The sequence below is a fragment of the Scyliorhinus torazame genome, chromosome 14, assembly GCF_047496885.1.
Source record: "Scyliorhinus torazame isolate Kashiwa2021f chromosome 14, sScyTor2.1, whole genome shotgun sequence".
Classification (NCBI taxonomy): Eukaryota; Metazoa; Chordata; class Chondrichthyes; order Carcharhiniformes; family Scyliorhinidae; genus Scyliorhinus; species Scyliorhinus torazame.
This window is the reverse complement of record NC_092720.1, coordinates 96,816,283-96,843,667: the sequence shown is the minus strand read 5'-3', so window position 1 is coordinate 96,843,667 and position 27,385 is coordinate 96,816,283.

The window sequence follows — 27,385 nt, the reverse complement described above, 5'->3', positions numbered from 1 at the left end:
CCGTAACCGCAGGATTGCGCGAGTATGCGGAGGTGCGTCAGAAAGGGTTGAAAGAGCTCATCCTTACCTTGCAGGCGTTGCTGAAAGATATACCTCTCAAAGCTTTCATTTACCTCAACGTTGAAGTGCTGGTCGAGCTTGAGGAGGACCGTGTCATATTTAGATTGGTTCTCGCCTTCTGCGAACACCAAGGAGTTGTATACATGGATGGTGTGCTGACCTGCGGTAGTGAGGAGCGTGGCAATCTTTGTTTCGTCCGAGGCGCCCTGTTTTTCGTTGGCTCGCATGTACAGTTCAAATCGCTGCTTGAAGAGCTTCCAATTGGTGCCCAGGTTCCCAGCGACTTGCAACGGCTGCGGTTTGTTGTTGATGTCCATGGCTCAGGATGGCAGATTTGCCGGCAGGTATCGATCCACTCACTGGTATCATGTGGTGTTGGGTGCTCTGAGGTACAGATGAACCAACATGGTTGCGATTGGTACAACGCAGTTTTATTCCAACTTGTTATTTACAGATCTGTCTTGGTACTCAGCACGTGGTGACTCTCTAAGTGTCTTGTTAATCAGGTTCTGTCCTTGTCCTTGATAATCAAAATGCTAGACTGGGTAACGCATTTTATTATGGGTGGCACGGTAGCACATGGGCGGCATGGTAGCACAGTGGGTAACACTGTTGCTTCACAGCTCGAGGGTCCTAGGTTTGATTCCCGGCTTGGGTCACTGTCTGTTTGGAATCTGCATGTTCTCCCTGTGTCTGCGTGGGTTTCCATCGAGTGCTCCGGTTTCCTCCCACAAGTCCCGAAAGACATGCTGTTAGGTAATTTGGACATTCTGAATTCTCCCTCCAAGTACCCGAACAGGCGCCGGAATGTGGCGACTAGGGGATTTTCACAGTAACTTCATTGCAGTGTTCTTGTAAGCCTACTTGTGACAATAAAGATAATTATTATTCTTATTTGACGCAATGGCTGGAATTATCAGGCCGTTGCGATTCACCTGTTGTTCAGTAATTTGGTAGAGATTTCAATTCTTTTCTAGCTACGATCTTTCAGCTCACTTATCAAATTTTGCAGAAAGCGAGAGAGTTTTAGATGTTCCTGCAAAAGCTAGCTAGCTTTGCAGGGCCCCTGCCTCGGTTATTGCATTCTTTTCTGTGTGGCAAACATTCAGTTTCTTTTCTCACAGCACATGCAGGTCAGGATGGAAGAATCAAAATTCCTAAATGAGGTAACATTTTTCAATACTTGTTCAAGTCTGTCACACAGACCGACAGACAGGCTGGTAGCAAGCAGGCTTTTAACCCCCAGATGTGTTTCAGGAAGAGCGGAATGCACCAGCCTGTCTAGGCAATTATACCCAGGTCTTGGAGATGAGAGGGCCATTACGTTCCTTTGTCCTTACTGAAGATTGTAATCAATCTTTGGATGGTTGTCCAGAAGCACAGGGGCTGCTTCCAGTGTTCCTTAGAGAAATCCCCTGCAGTCATTCCTGTCAGTGACTAGTTGTACATTCTCAGTTATATTTCATGTCTGTCTCCATGTACAACTCAGGTCTATTTTAAAGTCCAATATTTAGTTGTATAATTCCAAGGTATTTCTCCATCGTCATAACACAAGCTATTTGAATGCAGAGAGCACTGTAGAGAGATTGGTTCTATTCTCACTTAATGCCTATCTCCGGGAGCAAATGCAGGAACCCTGAACAATTTTCCTCCTCAGAACCTCTACTGCTGCTGTAACTGAGATCAGTCAACATTCTTTAGCTTTGGTCTTTAATGTTCAGATACACCCCGGACTGGCTGAGCAATCAGGAGAATGATAATCTTTCTATCATTCCGAATATGACAGTGTTGAGATAATTTGACCAGCTGATTGTTTTACATATTACAGTGACACTTTTTTGATGAAGTAAAGTATTAAAGAATTCAAGAAGATAGCAATCTCTTTGAAAAAAAATCTATTGATCATTAATGAAATAAAGAAGTACAATTTTAATATAAATTCAAATTTTCACATTTAATATTTTTATCATTATGGTTTAATGCAATATGCCATTTTTAGTGCATGGGTTTAAATTTATCAGGAAGAGAAATTAAGATACATATTAAGAAATATCAATTTTACATCAATTGATATGCAAAATGTTATACAGTGTCAATAAGAAACAACTCATAGGATGTGATGTTTGAGGTGATTTAGAATGTTTGTCCAATAAATGTGAAAATATTTATTTGAAATGTTATACATCGTACTTACCCAGGATTCTGCCTGATCCGAGAAAGATTTAATTATGTGCAGCCTTGTTTTTGGTTGTGGTACATGGATCCAACTGCCTGTGCCAAACATTTCAACACCTTTGTTCCATACCATTTAGTTCAACTAGCATCACATTCAGTCATCAGTGAAAGAACACCAATTGCAGCAAACTCCCAGCACACCATCTTAAAGTTACATTGAGAGCAATTTATTCTCCACTGCGGATGCAATCTCTTATAGCCATGTTCTGCATGGCAATTAAACCCCAATGATAATATGTAATTAGTTAAAATACACTCTGCAATGAAAGAGCAGATGGAATGATTCTGCTTTATACTACACATAGGGTTACAGGCTGGTTGATTTCACCAGTCACATTTAAACAGAATACAATCAAGAGTAACAATTCTTTCTAACATTATTATTGTACAAAAAGTAATTAACAAAATAGTTTATTTCTATAACGTGAAGATTCTACTTCCTCATGTAGTCTTAATGTTCTTTATTATCTTCTGCTAAAGTGTGTATGCAAATAAATCAATGCACTATTATAAAGGTTTTGCCACACTGTGTAGCAAGTGCTTAATATATAAGCACTTGCTACACAAGTCCAAAGACGTGCAGGTTAGGTGGATTGGCCAAGCTAAATTGCCTCTAGTGTCCAAAAAAGGTTAGATGGCATTATTGGGTTATGGGGATAGGGTGGAAGTGAGGGCTTAAGTGGGTCGGTGCAGACTCGATGGGCCGAATGGCCTCCTTCTGCACTGTATGTTCTATGTTCTATGTTTTATATACTTGGCAAAAAAACTGTCAGTGATAAGAAGAAGAAGAATTTGTTCATTGCAGGGATTTTTCAGTAGTTTAGCTTAATCTAGAAGTTGTGCAGTAAAGGTTAATAAGGAGCTGCCCCACCCACTCACATAATATATTTTGGGTGTAAGAAGCTTAATAGAAGAACAGAATTAACCAAGAGACAAATTAAAAGGGGCTGCTCCTATTGGAGCCCAAAAATGACTTAAGAGAAATGGAAACGTAAAAACATCATATCGAAATGTGAAAACCAGCGTCGATAAAGCACAAACCCCTGCGATGCCCACCGAGCACGAAGGCCTCCCACTCACATAACTGAGTGGCAGTTAACTGTCAATCGCCTGCAGCCTAATTAGGAGGCAAGCGGCGCTGTTTGCAATTGTTTTGCTTTTAAGTTACTAGGTGTGTGAGTCATCCCAGCCCAGCTCAGACCTATTTAAGAACAGTCCCAGAGAAGGCACATCGAAGAGTGAGTTTGAGAGCTGGGAATTCGAGGCTGGGTGGGAGGAGGTGCTTTCTAATCCCTTGATTTGTCACTCTCTAATTTCCAGTGAATAGCCCTGCCCTGCTGCAGGTGACTAAAAGGGAGAGAGCTGATTGGTGAGTAGCAGGTAAGACAGGTAAGTCCTTCATATCGGGAGCGGAGCTGAGTGGGGGAAATCCGGAGTGCAGTCTGGGAAGGCTCACCGGAGTAGGTTTTGAGCTGCATTTTGCAAGGGAAGAGGTTTTTTTTCTCTTCTCACACTTACCAGAGGGCAAGCTAGATTTAACATTATACGCCAACCTGTACTAACCAGGAGACACATTAATTTTTGGGGGCCTATTCATGAAAGCAGCAGCAGTAAATTTCTATTAAGGGCCTAACTAGTATTTAGTTTTTAATCTAACAACCAATAGAGGGAGAGAGATGTCAATTGGTGGTGTTGTGTGCTACTCCTGCACGACGTGGGACATCACAGGCAGCTCATGTGTCCCTGAGGACTACATCTGTGGGAAGTGCATTCAGTTGCAGAAGCTCACCGAACACATGTATGGGTTAGAGCAGCAGCTGGAAGCACTGAGGAACACAAACTTAGCAGAAATTGTTATAGATAATAGCTACAGAGATGTGGTCACACCCAATGTACAGGAAAATAGATGGGCGACCACCAGAGGGGATAGACAGACAGTGCAGGGGTTGGCTACGGCTGTCCCCCTATCTAACAAGTATGACGTTTTGGATACTGATGAGGGGGAAGGTCCATCAGGGGACAGCAGGAGCAGTAGCCTGAACGAAGGCACAACAGCTAGCCCTGCTGCACAGGTGGGGCATACAAAGCATAGCACAGCAATAGTGGTGGGGGATCCAATAGTCAGGGGCACAGATAGGCATTTCTTTGGCCGTGAAAGGGACTCCAGGATGGTAGTTTGCCTCCCTGGTGCCAGGTTCCTGGATGTCTCTGAGCGGGTAAATCATCCTAAAACAGGAGGGAAATTAACTCAGAGGTCATTGTCCACATTGGCACAAATAACATAGGTAGAAAGAGTAGAGAGGTCCTGCAACGGCAATTTGGGGAATGAGGTGGACGATTAAAAAGCAGGACCTTTCGGGTAGTAATCTCAGGATTACTCCCCATGCCACATGCTAGCGAGGCTAGGAACAGGGAGATAGTGCAGCTAAATACGTGTCTAAAGAACTGGTGCAGGAGGGAGGGCTTCAGTTTTTGGGATCATTGGGATGTCTTCCAGGGAAGTTGGGGACTGTACAAGAAGGACGGGTTACACCTGAACTGGAGGGGCACCAATATCCTGGCTGGGAGGCTTGCTAGTATGGTTCAGGTGGGTTTAAATTAATGTTGCAGGGGGGTGGGAATCAGAATAGTAAGCCAGCAAGTGTAGAGACTGGGGATGAGAATGGTAGCAGGGCCAGGTTGGCTAACAGGAAGGGCAGGCTTGAACTCAGTGGCCTGGAGGTCTGGAGTGCATCTGCTTCATTGCACGGTGTAAAACAGGTAAGACAGATGAACTTAGAGCCTTGAATCATGCGTGTAACTTCGATGTGGTTGCGATAATGGAGACTTGGTTAAAAAAGGGACAGGACTGGCAGCTAAATATTCCAGCATAATGGTGTTTTAGGCAAGTCAGAGGGGAAGGTAAAAGAGGTGGGGGAGTTGCAATACTGGTTCGAGAAGATATTACAGCTGTAGAGAGGGAGGACATCTTGGAAGAATTAAGTAACGAGACACTGTGGGTAGAACTCAGAAACAGGAAGACGGCAGTCACTATATTGGGTATATATAGTACTGGTCTCCCAACAGCCCACGAGAAGTTGAAGAACATGAGACTTTAATTTTCCTCATATTGACTGGAAATCCCTTGGAGCTAGGGGTCTGGATGGTGAGGAATTTGTTCAGTGTGCCCAGGAAGGTTTTTTGGAACAATATATGGATAGTCTGACTAGCGAGAACAAGAACAAAGAACAAAGAAATGTACAGCACAGGAACAGGCCCTTCGGCCCTCCAAGCCCGTGCCGACCATGCTGCCCGACTAAACTACAATCTTCTACACTTCCTGGGTCCGTATCCCTCTATTCCCATCCTATTCATGTATTTGTCAAGATGCCCCTTAAATGTCACTATCGTCCCTGCTTCCACCACCTACTCCGGTAGTGAGTTCCAGGCACCCACTACCCTCTGTGTAAAAAACTTGCCTCGTACATCTACTCTAAACCTTGCCCCTCTCACCTTAAACCTATGCCCCCTAGTAATTGACCCCTCTACCCTGGGGAAAATCCTCTGACTATCCACTCTGTCTATGCCCATCATAATTTTGTAGACCTCTATCAGGTCGCCCCTCAACCTCCGTCGTTCCAGTGAGAACAAACCGGGTTTATTCAACCGCTCCTCATAGCTAATGCCCTCCATACCAGGCAACATCCTGGTAAATCTCTGATGCACTAAGCGTCAAGAACCACAAAGACATGTGAGACTTTAACTAAGGCTTTAATACACTACATAGGAAGCTTACCCGACACAGACGACCCCAGACAAAATGGGTCTGGTCTCAGAAGTTGGGTCTTATACTTAACTCCCGGGGGAGTGGCTAAGGCGGAGCTCTCCATGGCCAGGTCAGGTTACATACAGGTGACCGAACCTCTACAGAGCTACAGTACAATACACAGTACCATACACAGGATTACAAGGCCACGTACTATGTACAATGCTAGGGAAGTACAGTGGTGTATCACCACATTCACCCCTTGTTTAGAAGGAAGTCCAGGGTGAAAATATGGAGTAGCAAACACAGTGAACAAATAGGGAGTAACGAACAGAGTCCATCAGGAGGTTCCGTGTCGTCAGAGGTCGAGACGAACGATGGGTTTGGTCGATCTCTTTGAACGTCGGAGCTGCGGCGCTGAGGTAGTGTCCGGTGGTACCCGTGCGGTCGGTGGTGCTGGGTCGCGAGGCGGCATGACGTCCCCCACCGCTTCGGCTGGCTCGAGGCGAAACTGCGGGATGACAGTGGCTGGCATGGAGTAGTAACAGGCCGAGGGATCGACGGGAGCAGAGAGGGAGCGGGGTGGAGGTTGCGGGGTGGGGCGGAAGGGGCCCCAGAGGGGGCCAGGTCCTTGATGGAGATGGTCTCCTCACGCCCGTTGGGGTACGCTATGTACGCGTACTGTGGGTTGGCGTGGAGGAGACGGACTCTCTCCACCAGGGGCTCCGCCTTAGAGGTCCGCACGTGCTTGCGGAGCAGGACGTCTCCCGGGGACAGGAGCCAGGACGGAAGCGATGTCACGGATGCCGATCTCCTGGAGAAGAGAAACATCCGCTCATGAGGGGTAGCATTCGTTGCAGTACACAAAAGGGACCGGATGGAGTGGAGTGTGGCAGGGAGGGCCTCCTGCCAACGGGAGACTGGTAGGCCTTTGGACTTGAGGGCTAGCAGCACGGCCTTCCAAACTGTCGCGTTCTCCCTCTCCACCTGTCCATTCCCCCGGGGGTTGTAACTGGTCGTCCTGCTCGAGGCAACGCCCCGGGCGAGCAGGTACCGACGCAGCTCGTCACTCATGAAGGAGGAGCCCCGGTCACCGTGAATGTAATTGGGATAACCGAACAGCATGAAGAGGTCGTGCAACGCTTTGATGACGGTGGCGGAGGTCGTGTCGGGGCAGGGAATGGCGAAGGGGAACCGCGAGTACTCGTCGATGACGTTGAGGAAGTACGTGTTGCAGTTGTGGGTGGGGAGGGGCCCTTTGAAGTCAATGCTGAGACGTTCAAAGGGGCGGGTAGCCTTGATTAGGTGCGCCTTGTCTGGCTTGTAGAATTGCGGCTTGCACTCCGCATAGACTTGGCAGTCCCTAGTCATGGCCTCAGCCTCCTTGACTGAGAAGGGCAGGTTGTGGCCCTTGATATAGTGGTAGCGCCGCCTGACGCCCGGGTGACAGAGGTCATTATGTAGTGCCCACAGTCGGTCATCCTGTGCGTTGGCACAAGTACTATGGGACAGGGCATCAGGAGGATCATTGAGCTTACCTGGCCGGTATAAGATAGTATAATTGTAGGTGGAAAGTTCGATCCTCCACCGTAATATCTTATCATTTTTGATTTTACCTCGTTGTTTGTTGTCGAACATGAACGCAACTGATTGTTGGTCAGTAACGAGGGTAAATGGTTTTCCGGCCAGGTAGTGCCTCCAGTGCCGGACGGCTTCCACTATGGCCTGTGCCTCCTTCTGAACAGAGGAGTGGCGGATCTCGGGGCCTTGGAGTGTGCGGGAAAAGAAGGCAATGGGCCTGCCCGCCTGGTTGAGGGTGGCACCCAGGGCAAAGTCGGAGGCATCGCTCTCGACTTGGAATGGTGCAGACTCGTCTATCGCATACATGGCGGCTTTGGCGATAGCGGTTTTTAGGAGGTGGAAGGCCTGGCAGGCCTCGGGCGGGAGGGGGAATGAGGGGGAACGGAGGAGGGGTCGGACCTTGTCAGCGTACTCGGGCACCCACTGGGCATAGTAGGCAAAGAACTCGAGGCATCGCCTCGAGTTCTTTGGGGCAGGTGGGAATGGGGAGTTCGAGAAGGGGGTGCAGACGGTCGGGATCGGGGCCGAGGACACCGTTCTCCACCACGTAGCCAAGTATGGCGAGGCGGGTGGTGCCGAAAACACATTTTGCCTCGTTGTACGTGAGATTGAGGCGTTTGGCAGTTTGGAGGAATTTAGTGAGGTTGACGTCATGGTCCTGCTGGTTGTGGCCGCAGATGGTGACGTTGTCCAGATACGGGAAGGTAGCCCACAGTCTGTTCTGGTCCACCATTCGGTCCATCTCCCGTTGGAAGACCGAGACTCCATTGGTGACGCCAAAGGGTACCCTAAGAAAGTGGTAGAGGCGGCCGTCAGCCTCGAAGGCCGTGAAGTTACGGTCCTCCGGGCGGATAGGGAGCTGGTGGTAGGCGGATTTCAAGTCTATGGTGGAGAACACCCGGTACTGTGCAATCTGGTTGACCATGTCAGATATGCGGGGGAGGGGATACGCATCAAGCAGCGTGTACCGGTTGATGGTCTGACTGTAGTCAATGACCTGCGGTGTTTCTCGCTAGACTTGACTACCACCACTTGGGCTCGCCAGGGGCTGGTGCTGTGAGCAATGATCTTTTCCGAGAGAAGACGCTTAATCTCCGCTCGAATGAATTGGCGGTCCCCGAAACTGTAACGCCGACTTTTAGTAGCCACGGGCTTGCAGTCGGGGGTGAGATTAGCAAACAGTGAAGGGAGGGGAAATCCTGAGCGTGGAGAGACTACAGGTGGGACCCGGGGGGGGGATCAGGGAAGAACTGGGGGTTGGAGACCATGAGGGGGCCGTTAAAATGCAAAGTGAGGCTGCGCAGGTGGCGTTGGAAGTCCAGGCTGAGGATCGCGGCGGCGCAGAGGTGAGGGAGGACCATGAATTTGAAACCCTGGAACACCGCGCCGTTCACTGAGAGGGTGACGACGCAGTAGCCCGAAACCTCGGCCGACTGGGAGTTGGAGGCCATGGAAATATGCCTGCGCGTGGGTAGTACCTTGAGGGAGCAGCGGCGTACTGTGTCCGGGTGGAGGAAGCTCTCCGTGCTGCCGCTGTCGAAGAGGCAGGTAACAGTGAAACGATTTACCTGAACCTCCATGGTGGATCTGGCGAGCTGATGCGGTCGGTCCTGGTCGAGGACGATGGATGCGATGGTGGAGCTGTTGGAGAAGGGTGCCGGATCCGGCGAGCGGCCTGCGGAAGAAGGTGGCGGCGCCCAGGCGTCGTAGGCTGCTGTTGGAGGCCAGGTTGCTGTCAGTAGCTGCATCTCAGTTGTTTGCAGCATTTTGGTCGAGTGCGCAGGACCGGAAGTGACGATCGGCGGTGGACCGGAAGTGACGTAAGTCAGGGTTCCGGGCGGCGCCCATGCAGACCAGTGCGCAGGACCGGAAGTGACGATCGGCGGCGGGGTGGACCCGGAAGCGACGATCGGCGGCGGACCGGAAGTGACGTGTGGCGGACCGGAAGTGACGGGAGCCGGGCCGGGGATAATCAAAGATGGCGGCGCCCCTGCGTCGCACATGTCGAATATCGAGCCGGGAACGGAGGATGGCGGCACCCAGGAGTAGCAGGCCGCGGTGTTGGACCCCAAGGCAGCAGTGGAGCGGCAGACGTTTGCAAAATGGCCTTTCTTGCCACAGGCTGAACAGGTAGCATCTCTAGCAGGGCAGCGTTTCCTGGGGTGTTTTGCCTGGCCACAAAAGTAACACTGGGGCCCAGGCATTATTTTTACTGCTGTGTGGCTGGGTGGGCCGTGATTTGCAGGGGTTGTTGCTGGGAGGTAGCGGCCACGTAGGGAACGTGGGCAGGCATATAGGAAGTTTGTGCAGGCGTGTAGGACGCATTATTGTCATAGGCTGCCTGTTGGGCCTTTGCCATAGTGACTGCCGTGTCCAGAGTCAGGGTAGTTTGTGCCAGTAGGAGTTGGCGAATTGGGACGGAAGCGATGCCAGCTACAAAGGCATCGAGCGCCAGGGCCTCAGTGTTCTGCTCAGCGGAGACTGCTGGCGCGTTGCAGGTGAGTGCGAGGGCACGGAGGACCCGAACGAACACGGATAGGTGTTCACCCGGCTGCTGGTGCCGGGAGGCGAGTGGTGGCGGGCGTAAATAGAATTAACAGTTCGTGCATACCGGCTTTTGAGCTTCACGATGGCATCGGCGTAGGTCGTAGTTCCCGTGATTAGGTCGAAAAGGCCGTAGTCGAGCCGTGAGCTCAGGAGGTTGAGTCGGTCAGCGTCTGTTTTGGCGAAGGCGGAGGATGCTTCCAGGTAGGCCTCAAAACACCGGAGCCAGCAGGTGAAAAGGTGATCCGCGCGTGGAGCGTGGGGGTCGAGCGAGAGCTTGTCGGGTTTCAGAGCAGCCTCCATTATAACTGTACTGTATTAAATTGATGCACTATGCGTCAAGAACCACAAAGACATTTGAGACTTTAACTAAGGCTTTAATACACTACATAGGAAGCTTACCCGACACAGACGACCCCAGACAAAATGGTTCCGGTCTCAGAAGTTGGGTCTTATACTTAACTCCCGGGGGAGTGGCTAAGGCGGAGCTCTCCGTGGCCAGGTCAGGTTACATACAGGTGACCGAACCTCTACAGAGCTACAGTACAATACACAGTACCATACACAGGATTACAAGGCCACGTTACACACAGCTATTATATAACTATGTACAATGCTAGGGAAGTACAGTGGTGTATCACCAGAATCTCTTCTGCACCCTGTCTAAAGCCTCCACATCCTTCTGGTAGTGTGGCGACCAGAATTGAACACTATACTCCAAGTGTGGCCTAACTAAGGTTCTAACTAAGAGGGGGCTATACTGGACCTAGTACTAGGGAACGAGCCCAGCCACGTCATCAAAGTTGTAGTGGAGGAACATGTGGCGAACAGTGACCACAATCCGTAAGCTTTCGGATACTCATGGAAGAGGACAAATGTTGTCTTGGGGTTAAGGTTCTAAATTGTGGGAAGGCTAACTACAACCAGATTAGGCCGGATTTGGAGGCTGTTGTTTGGGAGAGGCTGTTTGAGGCTAAATCCACATTTGGCATGTGGGAGTCTTTTAAGGGGCAGTTGATGGGAGTTCAGGATAGGCATGTGCAGATGAAAAGAAAAGGCAGGATTCAGGAACCGTGGATGACCAGGGAAATTGCAAGTCTAGTCAAAAAGAAAAAGGATGCATACATGAAAAAAGCACGAAAAGACAGAACTCAGGAGAGGTTACGATAGTCCCCATCTCACAAAATATGACACGGTGTATGGAAAGGCTCAGTAAACCAAGGTCCACCACACTAAGAAAACAAAAGGGACGGTCAATAGAGAATTAAAGGTGCTATATTTAAATGCGCGCATTGTACGGAACAAGGTAGATGAGCTTGTGGCCCAGATTGTGACTGGCAGGTATGATGTGGTAGGCATCACAGAAACGTGGTTGCAGGGGGTTCAGGACTGGCATTTAGACATCCAGGGATTCACAACCTATCGAAAAGACAGAGAGGTGGGCAGAGGGGGCGGGGTTGCCTTGTTAATTAGGAATGAAATTAAATCAATAGCACTAAACAACATATGGTCAGATGATGTGGAGTCTGTGTGGGTAGAGTTGAGGAACCACAAAGGCAAAAAAAACAGAATGGGAGTTATGTACAGGCCTCCTAACAGTGGTCAGGACAAGGGGCACAAAATGCACCACGAAATCAAAAGGGCATGACAGAAAGGCAAGGTCACAGTGATCATGGGGCACTTCAATATGCAGGTGGACTGGGTAAATAATGTTGCCAGTGGACCCAAAGAAAGGGAATTCATTGAATGTTTACAGGGGGGCTTTTTGGAACAGCTTGTGATAGAGCCCACGAGGGAACAGGCCATTCTGGACTTAGTGTTATGTAGTGAGCCAGACTTGATAAAAGATCTTAAAGTAAGGGAACACTTAGGAGGTAGTGATCATAATATGGTAGAATTCAGTCTGCAATTTGAAAGTAAGAAGGTAGAATCAGATGTAAAGGTGTTACAGTTAAATAAAGGTAACTACAGGGGCATGAGGGAGGAACTGATGAATATCGACTGGGAGCAGAGCCTAGTGGGAAAGACAGTAGAACAGCAATGGCAGGAGTTTCTGGGAGTAATTGAGGACACAGTACAGAGGTTCATCCCAAAGAAAAGAAAGGTTATCAGAGGGGGGATTAGGCAGCCATGGCTGACAAAGGAAGTCAGGGAATGCATCAAAGCAAAAGAGAAAGCCTATAATGTGGCAAAGAGTAGTGGGAAGTCAGAAGATTGGGAAGGCTACAAAAACAAACAGAGGATAACAAAGAAAGAAATAAGGAAGGAGAGGATCAAATATGAAGGTAGGCTAGCCAGTAACATTAGGAATGATAGTAAAAGTTTCTTGAAATACATTAAAAACAAACGAGAGGCAAAGGTAAACATGGGCCGCTCCAAAATGACGCTGGTAATCTAGTGATGGGAGACAAGGAAATAGCTGAGGAACTAAATAAGTACTTTGCGTCAGTCTTCACAGTAGAAGACATGAGTAATATCCCAACAATTCAGGAGAGTCAGGGGGCAGAGGTGAATATGGTAGCCATCACAACAAGAAAGTTTTAGAGATACTAAGAAGTCCAAAAATTGATAAATCTCCGGGCCCAGATGGCCTACATCCTAGAGATCTAAAGGAGATAGCTGAAGAAATAGTGGAGGTGTTAGTTATGATCTTTCAAAAGTCACTGGAATAATGGAAAGTCCCAAAGGATTGGAAAATCGCTGTTGTAACCCCCCTGTTCAAGAAGGGAACACGAAAAAAGATGGAAAATTATAGGCCAATTAGCCTAACCTGGGTTGTTGGCAAGATTCTAGAATCCATCGTTAAGGATGAGATTTCTAAATTCTTGGAAGTGCAGGGTCGGATTAGGACAAGTCAGCATGGATTTAGTAAGGGGAGGTCATGCCTGACAAACCTGTTAGAGTTCTTTGAAGAGATAAAAAATAGGTTAGACCAAGGAGAGCCAATGGATGTTATCTGTCTTGACTTCCAAAAGGCCTTTGATAAGGTGCTTCACGGGAGACTGCTGAGTAAAATAAGGGCCCATGGTATTCGAGGCAAGGTACTAACATGGATTGATGATTGGCTGTCAGGCAGAAGGCAGAAAGTTGGGATAAAAGGTTCTTTTTCGGAATGGCAACCGGCGATGAGTGGTGTCCCGCAGGGTTCAGTGTTGGGGCCACAGCTGTTCTCTTTATATATTAACGATCTAGATGACGGGACTGGGGACATTCTGGCTAAGTTTGCCGATGATACAAAGATAGGTGGAGGGGCAGGTAGTATTGAGGAGGTGGGGAGGCTGCAGAAAGATTGAGACAGTTTAGGAGAGTGGTCCAAGAAATGGCTGATGAAATTCAACGTGGGCAAGTGCGAGGTCTTGCACTTTGGAAAAAAGAATAGAGGCATGGACTATTTTCTAAACAGTGACAAAATTCATAATGCTGAAGTGCAAAGGGACTTGGGAGTCCTCGTCCAGGATTCTCTAAAGGTAAACTTGCAGGTTGAGTCCGTAATTAAGAAAGCAAATGCGATGTTGTCATTTATCTCAAGAGGCTTGGAATACAAAAGCAAGGATGTACTTCTGAAGCTTTATAAAGCACTAGTTAGGCCCCATTTAGAATACTGTGAGCAATTTTGGGCCCCACACCTCAGGAAGGACATACTGGCACTGGAGCAGGTCTAGCGGAGATTCACACGGATGATCCCAGGAATGGTAGGCCTAACATACGATGAACGTCTGAGGATCCTGGGATTATATTCATTGGAGTTTAGGAGGTTGAGGGGAGATCTAATAGAAACTTACAAGATAATGAATGGCTTAGATAGGGTGGACGTAGGGAAGTTGTTTTCATTAGCAGGGGAGACTAGGACCCGGGGGCACAGCCTTAGAATAAAAGAGAGTCACTTTAGAACAGAGATGAGGAGAAATTTCTTCAGCCAGAGAGTGGTGGGTCTGTGGAATTCATTGCCACAGAGGCCGGTGGAGGCCGGGACGTTGTGTGTCTTTAAGACAGAAGTTGATAAATTCTTGATTTCTCGAGGAATTAAGGGTTATGGAGAGAGAGCGGTAAATGGAGTTGAAATCTGCCATGATTGAATGGTGGAGTGGACTTGATGGGCCGAATGGCCTTACTTCCGCTCCTATGTCTTATGGTCTTATGAGGTCTAGGCAACTAAAATCGGATGAAGCACTTGAAGAATACAGGGAAAGTAGAAAAGCGCTCAAACTGAGTTAGGAGGGCAGAAATGGGTCACAAAATGTCCTTGGCAGACAGGATTAAGGAAAATCCCAAGGCATTTTTTGCATATATTAGGAACAAGAGGATAGCTAGAGAAAGAGTTGGTCCACTTAATGACAAAGGAGGGAAATTATGCATGGAACCAAAGGAAGTAGTTGAGATCCTTAATGAGTACTTTGCATCGGTATTCACAAAGGAAAGGGACACGTTGATTGCTGGTGTCTGAGGGATATGTAAACACTTTAGAACAAGTCATTATTACGAGGGAGAAAGTGTTAGGTGTGTTAAAACGCATTTAGGTAGACAAATCCCCAGAGCCAGAAGGCATCTATCCCAGATTTACGAGGGAGACAAGAGATGTAATTGCTGAGCCTCTAACAGAAATCTTTGTTTTCATGTTGGCCATAGGTGAGATCCCAGAGGATTGGAGGATAGCCAATGCTGTCCTGTTATTTAAGAAGGGCAGCAAGGATAACCCGGGTAATTATAGGCCAATGAGCTTATCGTCAGTGATAGAGAAATTGTTGGAAAAGACTCTCCGAGATAGGGGGCTGGATTCTCCGATCCCTGACGCTGAAATCACGTTTGGCGACAAGCAGAGAATCCCCAATGATGCCAAAATCGGTTACTGCACCGCTTTCGCAATGCTCCACCCCCATAAAAGCAGCGTACTCTCGGAGTACATTGCATGCTATATCCACAGCCTCAGGCCATTGCCCGAGGCCTGTCCCGTGATGCTCTGTCCCCGACCGGCCGTGTTCCCGATGGCGTGGGATACATGTGGTCTTTCCCGTCGTGAACTCAGCGTGGCGGCTGTGGACTCAGTCCAGCCACAGTCAGGGGCGGGCCGATCTGCAGGCAGGGTGGGCTTTACTCAGGGCTGGCGGCACTGTGGGGGGGGGCGGGGGGGTGGGGGGGGGCGGACCGGGGCACGCGAGTGGCCGAAGGGGGGGCACTATTTTTACGGTCCGGGTCCGCGGGCTGGGTCCGCCATGAAGCACCGCACGGCCGCTGTAGACCGCCGCCATGTGCATGTGCGGCCACGGACCTGGCAATGCTCTATGCTGGCTGGCTGCTAGGTCTCCCTGGAGCAGGGAATCAGTGGCCATTTTGCGGCGGTTTTCCTGGCATAAAACACCACCGTTTTCACCCCGTCGTGGGGACTTTGACTCCCAAAAGGAGAATCCAGCCCAGGATCTATGCACATTTGGAAGCGAATGGTCCTTTTAGCGACAAACAGCATGATTTTGTACCAGGGAGGCCATGTCTCACTAATTTAATTGAGATATTTGAGGAGGTGACAAAAATGATCAACGAGGGAAGGGCTGTGGATGTTGTCTCTGTGGACTTTAGTAAAGCATTTGACAAAGTCCCTCATGGCAGGCTGGTGCAAAAGATTAAATCACACGGGGTCAGGGGTGAACTAACTAGATGGATTCAGAACTAGCTTGGCTATGGAAGACCGATGGTAGCAGGAGGAGTGTGTTTTTCCGAATGGAGGTCTGTAACTAGTGGTGTTCCGCAGGGATCAGTATTGCGACTTCTGCTGTTTGTAATATATGTAAATGACTTTGAAGAAAACATAGTTGGTCTGATTAGCAAGTTTGCGGTTGATGCTAAGAATTCAGGAGTTGCAGATAGTGATGAAGATTGTCAGAGAATACAGCAGGATATAGATAGGCTGCAAAATTGGGCGGAGAAACGGCAGATGGAATTAAATCAGGGCAAATGCGAGCTGATACATTTTAGTAGATCCAATTCAGGTGGGAGCTTTAAAATAAATGGCAGAACCATCAGGAGCATAGACACACAGAGAGATCTGGGCCTACAGGTCCACAGATCCTTAAAAGTGGCAGCACAGGTGGAAATGGTGGTAAAGAAAGCATATGGCATGCTTGCCTTCATTGGACAGGGCACCGGGTATAAACGTTTGCAAATTATGTTAGTTATATAGAACATTGGTTAGGCCACATTTGGAATACTGTGTCAATTCTGGTCACCACACTACTAGAAGGAAGTGGAGACTTTGGCGAGAGTACAGAAAAGGTTTACCAGGATGTTTCCTGGTGTGGAGGGTATTAGCTATGAGGAGAGATTGAATAAACTGGGATTGTTCTCCCTAGAGAGACAGAGGCTGAGGGGCGACCTGACAGAAGTTTATAGAATTATGAGGGGTATCGATAGGGTGAACAGTTGGAGGCTTTTTCCCAGGGCAGAAATGACAATTAAAAGGGGGCGCAAGTTCAAGGTTAGGGGGGATAGGTTCAGTGGAGGTGTGTGGGGGAAGTATTTTTACACAGAGGGTGCTGGTGACCTGGAATGCACTGCCAAGTGAGGTGGTTGAGGCAGAGAAGTTAGCGACCTTTAAGACTTATCTAGACACATGAACTGACGGGGTACTGAAGGATGCAAGCGGTTGGACTAAATAGGACATGTGATCGGCGCAGGCTTGGACGGCTGAAGGGCCTGTTCATGTGCTGTACTGTTGTTTGTTCTTTCTTTGATATGAGAGTTCAGATATTGGGTCAGGATTGGCTTGGATAATCTTTTGAACTATTTTTGACCTAATTAAGGAATCAATAATTTGATTACCAATTCATAGCTTCAAGGATAGGGTGGCAAATGCCTAACCGTTCAATGTGTTCAAAAGTTCCTGAATGTACATCTAACATTTTCTTAAAGCTCTACAAAATTTTCATTTGTTCAGCAATGCATTAATGGTGGTCTACTGAGAGGGACTCAAAGATTAGGAAGAGACTTTGCAACCAAATCGATTGACTGACATAGATTGAAATCACCGGGGGGAAAAAAAACAGTTGGAGCTGTTTAGTGTAACAGGAAAGTCTGCCAATAATGACTCGTAAAAAGAAGATTTGTGCCCAGGCAGATGGTCTAAATTTCTTGTGGGGTTAATAATTTGAAAGACAAGTTTGTTCAGACACTGAAAATATCATCATGATAGCCATTAATGTTGTGTTTGCTCAGTTAATGCTGGAAAGTCTGCACTGAAAATTTATCAGCTATAGGATTAACACTACCACTGCTGCTGTGTGTACAGTACATGATATCAATTAGAAGGAAGTGTGAGTTGTACCATCTGGGATAAACTATTGGCAAAAGTTACTGAGTAGAGTTTTTTTTTAGTTAGCCTGAATTTTCCAGTACCTAATCCCAACACCATGCTGAAGTCTCCAACCTAGGTCAGTGAGAAACCCACATTCTGGCATTTGTTTCAGCCAGATATGGAATCTATACTGCCTGAGTATTGAGTATGAACATGTGGCATTTACTTAAGTGCAGGAAGTTTAGATGCAGATTAAGGAAGGTAGCAGAATAACTATCCAGTTAACCAGTCCAGTTAAGCTTATCTTAAAAAGCCCATCTAACCTATTCGGAGATTGACATTCAAGGATATTTATAACCAACTGAGAAATTCCCAGTACCATTAATACGTTTATCGTTGCATATGAACATATGAATTAGGAGCAGAATTAGGCCATTCGGCCCCTCGATCCTGCTTCACCATTTGATAAGACATCGGCTGATCTGATTGTAGCCTCAACTCCATTTTCTTGTCTACCCCTTATACCCTTTGATTCCTTTGTTAACCAAGAATAAATCCAACACAGTCATAAAAATATTCAGTGACCCTGCTTTCATTGCTCTCTGGAGAAGAGAATTCCACAGACCAATAAACATCTTAGGTTAAAGATTTTCTCTCAATCTCTGGCTTAAATGGGAGATCCCTTACTTCTAAACAATGTTCCCTAGTTCTAGTCTCTCTCATAAAAGGAAACATCTCAGCACTCACCCGATCAAGTCACCTCAGGATTTTATACATTTCACTGAGATCACCTCACTCTTCTAACTCCCAATCGATACAGGCCCAACCTGTCAGACCTTTCTTCATAAGATGACCCCTTTACCTCAGGAATCAGTCAACTGAACCTTCTGTGAACTGCTTCTATTGCAATTACATCCTTTCTTAAATAAATAAGCTAAAGCTGTATCCAGCACTGCACTCCAGATGTGGTCTCATCAATGCGCTGTTCAATTGCAGCAGAACCTCTCTACTTTTTTATATTCCATTCTTCTTGCAATAAACGGCAACATTCTATTTGCCTTCCGAATCACTTGCTGTACTCCCATACTAAACTTTTGTGATTCATGTACCAGGGCACCCAGATCCCTCTGTACCGCAGAGTTCTTCAATATGCCTTAATTTAAATAATATTCTGCTGGAGAAGGATGAGGGGCGACTTGATAGAGGTTTATAAGATGATCAGGGGAATAGATAGAGTAGACAGTCAGAGACTTTTTCCCCGGGTGGAACAAACCATTACAAGGGGACATAAATTTAAGGTGAAAGGTGGAAGATATAGGAGGGATATCAGAGGTAGGTTCTTTACCCAGAGAGTAGTGGGGGCATGGAATGCACTGCCTGTGGAAGTAGTTGAGTCGGAAACATTAGGGACCTTCAAGCAGCTATTGGATAGGTACATGGATTACGGTAAAATGATATAGTGTAGATTTATTTGTTCTTAAGAGCAGCACGGTAGCATTGTGGATAGCACAATTGCTTCACAGCTCCAGGGTCCCAGGTTCGATTCCGGCTTGGGTCACTGTCTGTGCCGAGTCTGCACGCCCTCCCTGTGTCTGCGTGGGTTTCCTCCGGGTGCTCCGGTTTCCTCCCACAGTCCAAAGATGTGCAGGTGAGGTGAATTGGCCAATGATAAATTGCCCTTAATGTCCAAAATTGCCCTTGGTGTTGGGTGGAGGTGTTGAGTTTGGGTAGGGTGCTCTTTCCAAGAGCCGGTGCAGACTCAAAGGGCCGAATGGCCTCCTTCTGCACTGTAAATTCAATGATAATCTATGATTAATCTAGGACAAAGGTTCGGCACAACATCGTGGGCCGAAGGGCCAGTTCTGTGCTGTATTTTCTATGTTCTATGTTCTATGTTTTCTATTCTTCCGGCCAAAGTGAACCCGTTCATATTTCTCACATTCTCCTCCATCTGCCAAACTTTTACCCATTCTGTTAACCAATCTAACTCTCATTGTTATGTCTCTATGTCTTCCTTAAAATTTACTTCCCTAACTACCTTTGCGTCATCAGCAGTTTTAACAACCATACATTTAGTCCCTCATCCAAGTCATTTAGATAGATTGTCAATAGTTGAGGCCCCCGAACTAATCCCTGTGATACTCCACTAAATACAGCTTGCCAACCTGAAAATTAATCCTTACTCTCTGCTTACTGTTACTAACCAATACTTATGTTACTTACTCTAGCACAAGCTCATATTTTGTGTTGTAACCTTTGCTGTGGCACCTCAATAAATGAGCTTTGGAAATTGAAATGCATTACATGTATTCATTCCTCTTCATTCACATTATTTGTTACTTCGTCAAAGAACGTTAATAAATTAACCAAACATGATTTCCATTCACAAAACCATGTTGACGCTGCCTAATTGAATTAAGAATTTCTAAGTGCACTACGATAATCTCTTTAGGAAATCATATATTCCCTATGACAGATGTAAGCCAACTGGTCTACAGTTTCTTGCTTTCTGTCCCTCTCCTTTCTTCAATTGTGGAGTCATAGTTGCTATTTTCCAATCGGATAAGACCTTTCCAGAATCTAGGGAGTTTTGAAAAATTACAATCAGTGTACCTACTATCTCTACAGCACTTCTTTGCAGTTCCCTTGTAGAAGTCAGACTGGGTGATCAATCATTACTAGTAGTCTGGAGTACTACAAACATGCCTGGTTTAGATATCAGATTGCATACACTGCCATGGAGGAGTGAGTTAGTTCCAATTTTCCATCACTGGGTGTATCATGAAAACAACTCCATCTCAAAGGGATGACAACTATCTCCTCCCCCCCTGAGGATAATAACTAATTGTGAGGATAATAACTAATTGTGAGGATAATAACTAATTGTGAGGATAATAACTAATTGGTCATTAGACGATTTACAGATTAATATTTCACAAGGTGGACAGCAGATGCTAGAAACTCCTTATGGATTGTTTGGCAGTCAGCACAAATAAGCATAAACTGAATGAATGTATTAGCACCCACAATGGCATGGGCACACCAAACTGAATTGTTTTCTGGAGTTGTCAAAAAGATGGAATGAATTGAATTAAAGAATTGGATAAAAATAAATTAATAAGGATTCAGCTGCACCTAGGGTTTTTGCTATGCGGATTGGCCTAGAAACAGGGTGAACATATATTTCTCTGAGTGAAGTGAAGAACAATAGGGTATAGAGAGTTAAAGATACCAGGAGGTAGGGGTTCAAATGCAGAAATAAGAATGGATGCCACACTTGCATGCTAAAAAGGGGTCTCACAGGTAGGAAATGCTAAAAGGGGGAACTTCTAAGTTAAGTTGTTTAGGTAAGGTTACATCAAAAGAAATACACAGTATATTAGTGGTAACTAAGAACACAGCCATGCCCAACAAGCTTTTGCCTGAAGGTTGCTGCTTTAAACCCTAGGTGGCCAACTCTACACCAGAAATAAATTTCCCAGAAGAAAGGCGTGTGTGGTAATTATTGCTGGATTTGGCTCATAGTGTCAAAATCTATGGGATGTTGTATTTGGGGAAAGTATATTCTTGGAGTTCAGGAAAGTAGGTAGATTTGCAATGATATAGTGTGTGTAGCCACGATTGTAGTGGGGTGTAATTTTTGTTCTGTATTGTTGTGTATTTTACAGTTTAATAAACATTTTAGTTGAATGATTACAACAGGACTGGAACATTCCTCACTGGTTGACATTTCTTTCGTCACATTGTACCAAATTGCAAACAAAACAGTTGAAAACCGGCTTTTTCAGTTTCCCTATCTAGATTTGGTATACCCTTGCATTTAACATCAGCGGAGTTCTTTTTAGAGTCTATGCCAAACATAATTATATGCCTCATTATCCACTCTTAATTTCAATCATTTTGATTTGAGTAGGCCTGATGCCTTCACTTTCATAAGAGCAATTAGGGACGAGCAACAAATGCTGACCTAGTCGGCGACACCCATAATCCCATGAATTAATTTTTTTTAAAGTTCAACATTCCAATTGTCCGCCTGGATTATGTGTTCAAGTCTCTAAAATGGGAATTGAATCAACACCCTTCAGATTCAGAAGGAGGAGTGCTGCATTCTGAGTCAAGTCTGAGGTACAAGGTATTAATTACAGGAAGAAACATAGCAGATATAGAAAGTTATTTGTGTAAGAGAAGAGGTGCCCTGATTTTGGAGGCTCGGTGCTCGTAACATGCATATTAATTTGAGTTGAAAAACTAGAAGCATTCTTACCAGGCCACTTTTTCTCAATCCAGAAAATGTATTTCTTATCTTCTCCAACAATCTCTGAACATGGAATACAGCATTATTTTTTTCCTGCCATACACACTGCACTGTTGGTTGAAGAGGAACACTCCCTCTACCTCAAATATCGTGCCCTCCTCAGTATCATGTTTGCCAGAATATTGAATTTCCCTTCACCAGAAAAGTGTATTTCTGCCCATTCTTCAGGTTTCCTGCGTAAGTCAGGCAAAACCAGCAGGTTGTCTCAAAAAGAGCAACAGTCCATTAGACACTGACATTGTCCCTTAGCAGCCGTGACATTCCTGCACTCATGAAAATTGAGTAGAGAACCTATGAATTATTATGATTAAATTTAGAAGAGTTTAACTTTCACAATTAGATGTCCCAGCAAATGAATACAGTATAAACGTAAGGTTGAGTAGATCTTTTGCATTTTGAAGTTGGAAATCATAGTCAAAGTTGAGGATCAAGAAGTATCCATAAGGTAAAAGCGAAATACTGCGAATGCTGGAAATCTGAAATAAAAACAGAAAATATTGGACGAACTCAGCAACATCTGGGGAGAGAGAAACAGAGTTAAAGTTTTGAGTCAATATGACCCTTCTCCAGAACTCCAGAAGGATAGAAATGAAATGAATTATGTAGTTGGAGAGGGAGGGTGGGGTAGAATTAAAGGTCAGGGATGGGTCGGAGTTAAGGAGAGATTGACAAAGATGTCATGGACATAAGACACAAGGGTGTCAATGGTGCCAATAAGGACTGAAGAAGTGCTAAGAGTGATATAAAGGTAGGATTACAGAATGTGTTAACAGGAGAACAAAGGTTAGAGCTCAGTGGGAGCAAAACTTAACCACAAGGGACAGTTGGCCATGTGGAGCGGGGGTGAGGTGGTATTCGGGCAAGCCAAGGGAAACAAAAACAAAAAACAAAAGGGCGGGCTCAAGATGGAGGGGAAAGTTCACAGTCTAAAGTTGTTGAACTCAATGTTACATCCAGAAAGCTGTAACATGCCAAATCGGAAGACAAAGTGTTGTTCTTCTAGTTTGCATTGGGTATCAATCTGAGCTTTGCAGCAGACTGAGGAAGGACATGTGGGCACGAGAGCAAGATGCAGATTTGACATGCAAGCAGCTGGAAGGTTGGGGTTGTGCATTTAATCTCCCCCATGCCAGTATTCCGGAGGGACTACTCCCTCCATGCCACCCTGGTCCACTCCACCATCATTCCCAACCTTCAACCCCATTCCACGGCACCTTTCCATGCAATCACAGAAGATGCAACAACTGCCCCTTTACCTCCTCCCTGCCAAGGGCCTAAACACTCCTTTCAGGTGAAGCAACATTTCGCTTGCACCTCCTTCAATTTGGTCTATTGTACTCACTGCTCCCAATGCGGTGTCTGCTATTTGGGGGAGACTAAATGTAAACTGGGTGACCACAATGGACAGAGGATAGTCAGGTACCAGCTTGCCATGCTGTTTGCACCAGTACCCACCTCAGAGGTCAACAGGATATTATGGGGCTAAGAACTAAAAGTAATATAAACTGGTCCCAATCATAAAACAGGGAGCAGACTCACTCCAGGATGGGAGGCCATCAGAGCAACCCCCAAGCTTAGGAGCGCCCTAGGAGGGAGGGCCAACCTAACCCATGAGACACCCCTGCTACAACCTGGGCCACTGAAAGGAAGAAAGGATGAGGCCACTCAAAATCCAATGTAAGTCCGTACCTGAGTGTCCGTGACACCAAGGCTCAACATTCAACACCGCCACAGTCAGTCCACACAGATATCAATAACAGTCAAAGAGGGAGCCCCACATCAGGGGAAACAGCCGGCTCCCCTTAAAGGGGAATCCGGCAAACCCCAGTCCCCAGCAGTATAATACACAGCTCACCGGGGCCTGAAGAAGAAAAGACTTAGCCTAAAGTTAAAAAAAGACATTAGCTCTCACTGGAGGAAGCCTTGAACAAAGTGACGACAGAACTAATCCCACTGACCCTAACACTCCACCGCTCCTCCTGCTCCAGCTCTGCTCATCTCCTCCCAGCCCCAGGATACAATAGGATAAAGATGCTTTGGCACAAATCATGGATTCAATATTCAGCTTAACATAATATAAACTTATTAAATCAGGATAACCAGTGGTGCAGGGCATCAAGCCCAAATTATTTACTTCCCTGCAAGCAAATAAATTGACGACATCCACAGGCAACACCATAATTATTAGTGGTGAAGTCCAGGATAACAACTGACATGCGAGGCAGTCATCAGGATAAAGACCTCTCCACTGGGGCATGAAGAAAGCAGAAATCAAAGATAAAGCAGGATCAAAGATGGAGAGCAATTTTCAGGATCTTCCAAGGATTCCAACGATCGAAGCACAAAACCTCACTGCTTCCAACATGCTGACTCGACTGCCCGGGCCCAGGCGGCTAACAACCCAGGATGCAGCAGTGGGGAATGACCTGGTGGAGTCAGCCATCCCCAACCCGCCTCGACCGACATTAGGAACAGGACAACATGGGACCAGGGGTCGGAAGACCCACCCAGTCTCAGACATTGGAGATAGGATTAAATGTGCTCCCTGGATCCACCAAGGACAGTGCTCTCTCTGTCATAAAAAACACCTCATCCGCCTCCAATGCCTCCAAAAGAATGCCTCTCAACTCTTGAAATTGGGTTTTAACAACTTGCATTGCAGATCCCAGATATTTGAACGGATCAATATCATCACCAGCAGCCGTCATCCATTGGAACACACCGCACCTTTGGGGCACTGTGGTAGTCACCACTGATGTATATATTAGGTGCTTGGTGGTAAGGCCCTGTACTACAGGTACAGGGGTAGTTCCCTGCCTGCTGGCTCCGCCCAGTAGGCGGAGTATAAATATGTGTGCTCCTCGTACAGCAGCCATTTCGCCAGCTGCTGTAGGAGGCCACACATCTTAGTGTAATAAAGCTTTGATTGCACCCAACTCTCGTCTTTGTGCAATTGATCGTGCATCAATTTATTACACTAAAGTTTTCAGAAGATGGACCTCCGCATCAAGCAGGATCGTCTGCAGCTGGATCTGCAATCAGGCAATGCCAAAAAGGACTTTGAACATTGGCTAGCCTGTTTCGAAGCTTACATCAGGTCTGCACCAGACCCAGTTCCGGAAGCTCAGAAGATTCAGATCCTCTACACGCGGCTGAGCTCCAACGTCTTCCCACTTATCCAGGACGCGCCCACCTACGAAGATGCCATGGCGCTACTGAAGGAAAACTATGCTCAGCGGACTAACGCACTCTACACCAGACACATCCTCTCCGCTCGTAGTCAACTTCCTGGTGAGTCAGTGGAAGATTTCTGGCGTGCTCTAATTCCCCTAGTCAGAGACTGTGACTGTTGTGCTGACATACATCACTGTAAGTACACAAAGGGTTAATGTACATACACTACAGCTAGCTAGATACTAGAGGGAGCACCAGAGACATGACAAACAGGCAGTCAACCAATAGGTCAGTAAGATAGGACACGACCAATGGGCAGTCACGATACACACAGAGGTGACACTACCACAGGAGGGCATTACACCAACCCATAAAAAGGACACATCACACATGCTCAGTCTCTTTCCAGTGGAGACACTCTGAGTACAGACACCGGGTTGATTGAATATCACTCCCACCACGTGGATTGTAGCAGACTGGTTCGTCAGTCTGAGTAGCTATAGCAGGATTAACAGTAGCGTCAAATCCAAGTAGGAGAAGTGTTAATAGTTTAATAAACATGTTAAAGCTATCTCCAAGTCTGAACCTTCCTTTGTCAGTGCACATCAAGGAAGCAGCTTATGCTACGTCAAGAGTATAACAAAACATGGTTGGTACAATCCACGTTGTGGGAGTGATATTCAATCAACCCGGTGTCTGTACTCACTGAGTTTCTCCACTGGAAAGAGACTGAGCATGTGTGATGGTGTGTCCTTTTATATGGGTTGGTGTAATGCCCTCCTGTGGTAGTGTCACCTCTGTGTGTATCGTGACTGCCCTTTGGTTGTGTCCTATCTTACTGACCTATTGGTTGACTGCCTATGTGACATGTCTCTGGTGTTCCCTCTAGTGTCTAGCTAGGTGTAGTGTATGTACATGAACCCTTTGTGTACTTACAGTGATGTATATCGCCACACCTGTCAGGCCGTCACAGCCACGGAATATTCAAACTTGCTCATGAAAGACGCTTTTGTTACGGGGATAGGGTCGGATTACATCTGCCAGTGCCTCTTAGATGTGGCCACGCTCCACCTTGCGGCAACCAAAAAGCTAGCGCTCTCGCTGACGGTCGCTTCGCGGAACATCCAGGCCTCCACCCCCAGCAGCATGGCCCACCCCTCTTATGCAGCGTGGATTCCGCAGACGGCCGCCCCATCAGAGACCCCACTCAGCCAATCCCACGCCTGTGCCGTGTGGCAGCCAACCAACCCCGGGGGCCCCAAAATCTGTGGGCAGCCAAAACACCCCCGACAACGCTGCACGGCCCGGAGCACCCTTTGCAAGGCCTACAGCAAGAAGGGACAATTCGCTTCGGTGTGCCAGGCCCGCGCAGTCGCTGCTATTGTTTCAACACCCCCCACGTACGGCCAGTGGGCGCCGCCATCTTCCCCTCCCCGGATCACGTGCGGCCCGTGGGCGCCGCCACCTTGTTCGACCCCCACCACGTGCGGCCCGTGGGTGCCGCCATCTTGTCCTCCCCGGGATCATCAGGCGCCGCCATCTTGTTTCTCCCATGACACGTGTGGCCCGTGGGCGCCGCCATCGTACAAGGACCCATGCCCCTGGGCACCCCATCGTCTGCCACCATCAACGACCAGCCGCATCTCGCCTCGGTCACGATTGACCAGTCCCGTCCACGCAACCTAGCAGCGGCCTCTACCAACGTGAAAATCGATGGGCATGAGATCACCTGCCTGCTGGACTCCAGGAGCACCGAGAGCTTCATCCATCCCGATACAGTAAGCCGCTGCTCCCTCGTGGTACACCCCACCAACCAGAGAATCTCCCTGGCTTCCGGGTCCCACTTCGTGGCGATCCGGGGGTATTGCATAGCCATTCTCACTGTCCAGGGCATGGAGTTCAGCGGTTTCCACCTCTACACCCTCCCCAACCTCTGTGCTGCCTTGCTACTCAGCCTGGACTTCCAGTGCAACCTCCAGAGCCTAACATTGAAATTCGGCGGGCCCCTACCACCCCTTACTGTGTGCGGCCTCGCGACCCTAATGGTCGACCCACCTTCCCTATTTGCAAACTTAACCCCAGATTGCAAACCCGTCGCCACCAGGAGCAGACGGTACAGCGCCCAGGAGAGGACCTTCATCAGGTCTGAAATCCAGCGACTTCTTCGGGATGGCATCAGCAAGGCCAGCAACAGCCCCTGGAGGGTCCAAGTGGTAGTTGTGAAAACTGGGGAGAAACACAGAATGGTCGTGGACTGCAGTCAGACCATCAATAGGTACACACAGCTCGACGCGTACCCCCTCCCATGCATATCTGATATGGTCAATCAAATTGCACAGTACTGGGTCTTCCCAACTGTCAACCTAAAATCCACCGACCACCAGCTCCCCATACATAAGTCGGACCGCCCATACACTGCCTTTGAGGCAGATGGCCGCCTTTACCATTT